Source organism: Macrobrachium nipponense, chromosome 11 (genome assembly GCF_015104395.2).
Source record: "Macrobrachium nipponense isolate FS-2020 chromosome 11, ASM1510439v2, whole genome shotgun sequence".
In the NCBI taxonomy this organism is placed as follows: domain Eukaryota; kingdom Metazoa; phylum Arthropoda; class Malacostraca; order Decapoda; family Palaemonidae; genus Macrobrachium; species Macrobrachium nipponense.
Genome location: NC_061087.1, coordinates 19886943 through 19894442, shown reverse-complemented (window position 1 = coordinate 19894442; position 7500 = coordinate 19886943).

Below are 7500 nucleotides of genomic sequence, written 5' to 3'. Positions count from 1 at the left end.
GGCGGCAAGCGACAGTCATTGGGCCCCAGGTCAGGCAAGGGTAACCTTGGTTAGGTTAGGTCAGTTACATATACCTACTTGAGAGCTGTCGTCTACGTTTGCTTAACCCTAATATATTGACTTGAGAAACAGTGGAAAAAAAAAAAAAAAAAAAAAAAAAAAAAAAAAAAAAAAAAAAAAAAAAAAAACAAAAAAAAAAAAAAAAAAAAAAGAGGGTACAATTTGTCCTAAACATAAACGTGCGTGAATATACGCACCTAAGCATATACAACTAATCTAAAGAATACGTACTATACATGTATGTAATAAAAGGAGCCCCCCCCCCCCCCCCCATAAAAAACGCCCCAAAAACTCTAGAAAGTAAATACTATATTTCAAAGTCTTACTTTCTATATTTTGGCGTTTTTGTGGGCTCCTTTCATTAGATGGAATTTTGTTGTAACAGAACCCTTTTAACAGTCATATACTATGTATAATATATATACAACATATATATTATAGATATATATATATATATATATATATATATATATAGATATATGTATATTATATATATATATAATGTATGTTATAGACTATATATACATATATATATAATATATATATATATATATAGATATGGATATGTATGTATATATAGATATATATATATATATATATATATATATATATATATATATATATATATATATATCTATATATATATATACTATATATACAAATATAATATATATATATATATATATATATATATATATATATATATATATATATATATATATATATATATATATATATATATTAATAATATATATAGACACATTACACGTTTACTGACATACACACACACAAGAGAGCACTTGCCAACCATTAATCACCTTACCAGCGAAGCGCGCATAATCTATCTGCTCACACGTGAATGCAATTATCCGGTAATTTTAGTGCTTCGGTAGCATGAAACTTATGGGATGAATTCAGCGCACGTGAGGCAAGGCGGATAACATTCTCCGCTTCAGCGAGCCCACGGGATGCTCAGAGGAGCAACAGCCCGTGTTGGCATAAGGCGAATTTAGCCTTACAATAACAACAACAACAGTTGCTGCTGTCGGTGTAGTCGAATCACATAGCCAGTGAGACGTTTAAAGTATTCTTAAAGGAAGACATCGGGAAAGAAGAATTAAAAATCAAGGTATTCTAAACTTGACTAGAACTTCTTAAATGTTTTAAAAATCAAGATATTCTAACGCTGAGTTACGCTTCTGTAGTGGTTTAAAGATTTCAAATATTCTAAAGATAAGCTACATTTCTTGAAGCGTTTTAAAACTTAAAAATATTCTAAAGCTTCGTTATATTTCTTAAGCGTTTTAAAAACAAAAATATTCTGATTCTGAGTTATTATTCTTAAGAAATGTTACTCTGCTTTAGGATATTTTGATTTTTATAGCGCTTAAACGTTTTAAAAATAAAAATATTCTAAAGCTGAATTAAATGGCTTTAACTGCTTTAAACATGTAAACATGAAAATGATCTAAAGCTGTCTGACATTTCTTTAGTATTTTAAAATCGAAATATTCTAGAGATGAGTTATATCCCTTAGATGTTTTAAAATCAAAATATTATGAAGTCGAGTTAAATTTCTTAAAATATTTTAAACTTGATGGTCCTCATTCCTATAAAATCTTTATGTTTTACTTACTTATTATGTCAGGTGGAAGAGGCGGTCAAATAAATAAATAAATAAGTAATAATTCGGACTTTATAAACATAATGGTAAATTTTCCAACAGTCGAGTAACAGTGAAAGATTCGGCTGATTTTTTCAGTATGAATATAAAATGTTCAAAGCTCTTTTATATTTTGCTGGTTATTGGACTACCGTCTTTTTTTCAAAATAATTTAATCTTCATATAAGAAAATGTCGAGATATGTTTCCCCTCATATGAAGCAAAAATCTGATAACAATAAATACATATCTCTGCATGTTCCCCTTGATTCGGGGAAAAGAAAAAAATAAAAAAATAAAAAAAGTCAGGGAAACATGTACATCATTAACCCTTCGGTCGACCGATTCCAGCACATTATCCCCGGGGCTCTGGTATCTTCTAATTAAACTGAGTATCGAAATCTCCCCCCAATCCCACAACAACCCCCTACCATCCATCCCCCAATTTATTTCAGGTACATCCGACCGGAATCTACCCGGGTGCGCGGAGTATGCACCATACCCCCGCGGAGCACCTTTCCGATGAAACACTAGGGCGTTCCACAGTGGCACCACTGCGTGGAAATACTTCCACAAAAAACGGGAGTGCTCAGGGGTGGGGGAACTCTGTTAAAAAACAACAAGACCGACTAACTGGGCTTGAAAAAAGAACTGGAGCGCCGTCGAAATTAAAACACGGGGTCATTTGGATGTAACAGGCACTATGGGTTTTCGCTTCACTCACCTGACAAACGAGAGAGAGAGAGAGAGAGAGAGAGAGAGAGAGAGGGCTCCTGTCCCACCTTAGCTTCCTCCCCCCCTCCCTCTCCCTTCCCCTTCTGGCCCTCCCCTCCCCCAGCCCCCACTCGCTAACGACAGGAAGGACTTGCATATCCAGCGCCAGGCCAATTTCCAGGCCGTTGCAATCCGTCCAATCTCCATACAATAGGAAAGCGGGCGGCGGGAAAGGCCAACCCCGCCCCCCCCCCCCCGATTATTGCAAACTTTGAAGAATGCGGGAAAAGTTTTCCCGCCGGCGGGAGACTTTGAAAATAAGGCAAAGGCGGGAAATACCGTGCGAGAGGGATTCTTCCTACAGGTTGCCCATAAAGGAGGAGGCATAGAGGGTGGAGGATGGGGGTGGCACTTCTATAAAGAGAACGAGAGGAGGGAGTGTGACAGGTGGAAGAGAGGGGATATGGGGAGAGAGGGGGGTGGGAGGAGAGGTTCCTGCTCCGACGACCGCCCCGCCCCTTCCCCGCCGCCTTTTCCCTTTTATATATATCTCGGAATAGTAGTTGGAAGGTCATATAGTTAGATCCGGCAAACTCTGTGTTCCTTCTGTCAAGCGTAAACTGTTATCTTGTGAAGCGACAGTTGAGTTCCGTCTCTACAGCAACCACAAGGCTTTGATCTCTCTCTCTCTCTCTCTCTCTCTCTCTCTCGTCTTTACAGCTCTAGCGGATGTGCACCCCAGAGACGGTCGTTAGAAGAACCTTCAGGCAATCATAATGACAATGTAAAGCAACCCATAGAGTTAACGCCATTAGAACATCAAACAAAATAAATAAAAATGTCTCCGTAACATTACTAAAAAAAAAAAAAAAAAAAAAAAAAAAAAATTCGCGGAAGTTTCTTCGGCGCAATCGAGTTCACTGTACAAGCCTATATAATAATAATCAAGCCCACCGAAAATAGATCTATCTTTCAGTATCTCGGTAGAATGCTGAATGAGCCCTGGCCCGTGAAACTCTCAGCCGACCGTGGTGGCCTGTGTTTTTGTGGTGCCAGAGGCACGATTATGGCTAAATTTTAACCTTAAATGAAATCAAAACTACTGAAGCAAGAGGGCTCCGATGGCATGTTTGATGATTGGAGGGTGGATGATCAACGTACCGATTTGCAGCCCTCTAGCCTCAGTAGATTTTAAGATCTGAGGGCTGACTAACGGACACAGCCGGCACAATAGTCTTCTTTTCCAGACAACTAAAAATGGGTTTACAGGGAAATTCATGATTATTTAGAATGCAGCATCTGAGCTTTACATGCTGATGATTAATTAGTTCAAATAGGCAATCTTATGATGTAAATTAATACGAAAAAAATCAATACTATTTCTGATTTGATACATCTATGTCAGAGCATACGGGAGCGCACGTCTCTCCAGTGGAGACGCTGAACCAAGATCTATAGAATCCTGAAGAAAAAAAAAAGGCAAACCTGATAATTCAAAACTAAAGGAGACAATGAAGTCACATTGATAATCCCCTCATTTCCCTTCACCAGATAGTAGAGCACTGGACAAAAACGAAGGCAATCAAAGACGGACATTAAAACTAATTAGCAAATCTACATGAAAAATGTTAATTACTTCAAATTCACTTCTCGGAAACGGATCTATTCCATCATTCTATTCTCTACCTTAGCATAATACGTGTAACAGCATCAAAATCAACAATCAAGAGCATTACGTGTAATAAAGCATCTAAAAGGTGTATATGTGCTTTGTCTTAAACAAGGAAATAACGACAGACGAGCCTGTCTCAAACACAGAAACAACGACGAACAAAAAAAAACAATCATCAGGGACAAATTACAATATGGCGGAACATCCAAGAAGCATCTCATAGCCTCCCCTAAACAGGAGGCTCCTGCAGACTTGACGAAAGAAGACTCAAAGCCACCAAGAAGGCCTCTTCATCCTCCTCCCCGTGCCCCTCCCCTTCCTTCCCTCGAAGGACATGCCACATAGACGTAATCGAATCGCCATATTACATTCCCCCCTCTCTAAGGCCTGAGGGGTTCCAAGACATTCCTCAAATACTTCCAACTTGAATGTGGATACTTCGGCGATCAACTGTTATCGTACTAGAGGATGCATTTCGGACAGGGTGGGTCACAGTACTGCACACCACCCCCTACTCCCCCTACCCCCCTACCCCTTACCCCCCTTCACCCGACCCGCCCCCATCCTCCGCGCTACATTATTTGAAGCAAGTAGTAATTTCGTTGCGTATAAACACACAAACACATTTATACGTATACATGCATTAACTTACAAATCTCCTTTAATATCCAATTCGCTTTACCTCTGCATTAATATTTTCACATATGTTATCTTGTTGGCCGAGTCGGTAACATGACTGAAGTCCTGATTTCTTCTCAGTCTGTCGGCTGGTTCGAATCTACGAGAGGACGAAATTATTATCAACTAAAATATTCCCCATCGGTTAACATATATGAAAATATATTGATTCCGAGGTAGAGCGAATTAGATATCAAAGGACATTTGTAGCTTAATGCATGTATATGAATCACGATGATGTGGTAAAAATTCATTTATAAGTATATATTCATATACATTTATATATGTGTGCGTATATGTCTGTTTGTGCGCTAGTTATTGTCCGTAATGCCCCCTACCTTTCCCTTCTACATAAAACAAAAATCCATTTCCAAACTTTTTGTTTTATGTTTTGTAAAAACTCTCTCATCTACCTCGTACAAAAATCCTAAATGTTATCAGGGTGCATATTAAATACACAAATATAATGTCATATCTTTTCGTAATAATGCAAAGATAACTTCGGCAAAAGATTGTACTTTTGTTTCACGAAACTCATGAAATCATTTGTCAGATGAATAATTACAACCCAGACTTCAGCCAACTTGTTTTTCAATCTCATTGAAGGTTTGTTCAGAAGTAACGAAAATAAAGAAACGAAGTTCTGTGAGCATAAATAAAGGTGAAGAATAACGCATGATATTCTGTAAAACAAACTCAAATTACAATACGTGAACATAAATCAGCAGAGATTCAATATCAAGAGAAAAAGGAATTCTGACATTTAAAATGAGAGGCGGGTTATATTATATGCACGATACACTGGCGTCACATCAAAAATTCGAACAGTCAAGAGGAAAGAGAGAAACTTCTTTCTTGAGATAAAATGGTGGGCATTAAACTTGAACGATGCAAAGAAAGAGAGATGTACAAGCACCGAAAGTTCTGGTGAAGGTATACACTGCATTTATTTATGTAGAAACCCTGATAAATTTCGTAACTAACATGTATTTTTCGATCTTCGCTGAAACAACAGAAGTCATGCTATTCTCAATTCAAGTTCGTATTTATATATATATAAATATATACATATATATATATAGGATATATATAATAATATAATATATATATATATATATATATTATTATTATATATATATATGTATATATATACTCAATGGTCGATCAATGATCAAAACGTCACGCTGATCAGAAAAATATTGAACGTTACTAAATTCAGCATATGAATAAATAAACAATAATTGGATAAACTAATATATCAAGACAGGCGCATAAAGCAAGCAAGCAAGCACGTGAAGGGATAAAGAAATACACAAAACAATTTAAGCCATCTTCTAGTGGAGTGTGTACTCCATGGAATCAGCACAAGAAAATAAAATGCTAACAAATAAAAGGTCTTCATAGAAAACTGGAATGACCCGATAGAAAACGGAATCGCCAAAATGCCAAATAACGAGAAATAAAAATGACCTTATTTTTTTTTTTTTTTTAATAAGAAAAAAACGAGAAGAATCAAATAAATTAAATGGCATCGGGAGCTTGAGCCCTTCTGCTCGAATGATTGATTGATGGGAGTTTGCTGCATTGTTCACAAACCTGCTATCGAGGTTTAATCGGTTTAAATGGATTCCATCTCTCAAACATCTCAAGTATTCCTCTTAGGAAAAGAAAGTTTTTTTTTCATTCGGGGCTGAAGAAATGACATGCTCTAAATGGAATCAAGATGGGAGGGAGATATGAAAAATGTGAAGGTTTGTTGAAGGTTGTGGTGGAAATACGAAGCTAAGTAGTATTAGAAGTATTTGTTGAAATGTGGTAATAGTTTGTAGCAATGTAACAAGTAAATCTAACCTCCTTGAAATGTAACAACGCTAAATTATAGTATAAGTAATATCAGTGATAGGAGATCGCAACAAAAAATATGTTAAAATGCTGACAGTTATAAGATTAATTTTAACATACAGTAGCAACGACCCCAGTAGTAATAGTTATACCTATGACAAAAAAGAGTAGCTGAGTTATACTATACCACACACATCATCTTTCGTATTACTATCATGAAGCTATTTATTAGTAATACTGATAGTAAAATGATATCCCGAAGCTTTCATAAACCGACGCATGTCTACGGAACCAAATGAAAGCAACGAAATGATAACTTTTGAAGTTAATAAAACAAAGTTGCTGTGGGCAGAGGAGGAGGAGATGGAGGAGTAGGAGGAGGAGGTAAAAGAGAGAGAGAGAGAGAGAGAGAGAGAGAGAGAGAGAGAGAGAGAGAGAGAGAGAGTGTGCTTGAGCATGCACAGAATGAGAAAACAGGAAGATTGAAATGAACAGAGGGAAGACCGAAGATCTAACAAGAGAATGAGTGATGAAGATGTGATGAACGTTCTTGTCCAGTAGGGATGATGAAGGCTCTCGGCCCAAGAGGACGGGTACGCAATTTTGCTACAAGAGATTGTGTGTGCAAGTGTATGTGCGTGTGTGTGTGTGTGTGTGTGTTGCGAAAGAAAAAGATGTATATAAATAACGTTGAGAGAGAGAAAAGAAAGAACGGTGGCTTGTGTGGAGGAAGATACGAACTTCCCTCCTCATCCTACCCAATCCTCCATCACTCCAGACCCGCCCCCTAGCCCCCCCCACCTCCCACCTCCCCCCAAAAAAAAGGATGAAGGAGTAGCTCCATCAAAGAAGCAAAGAGAAATAGGTGGCAA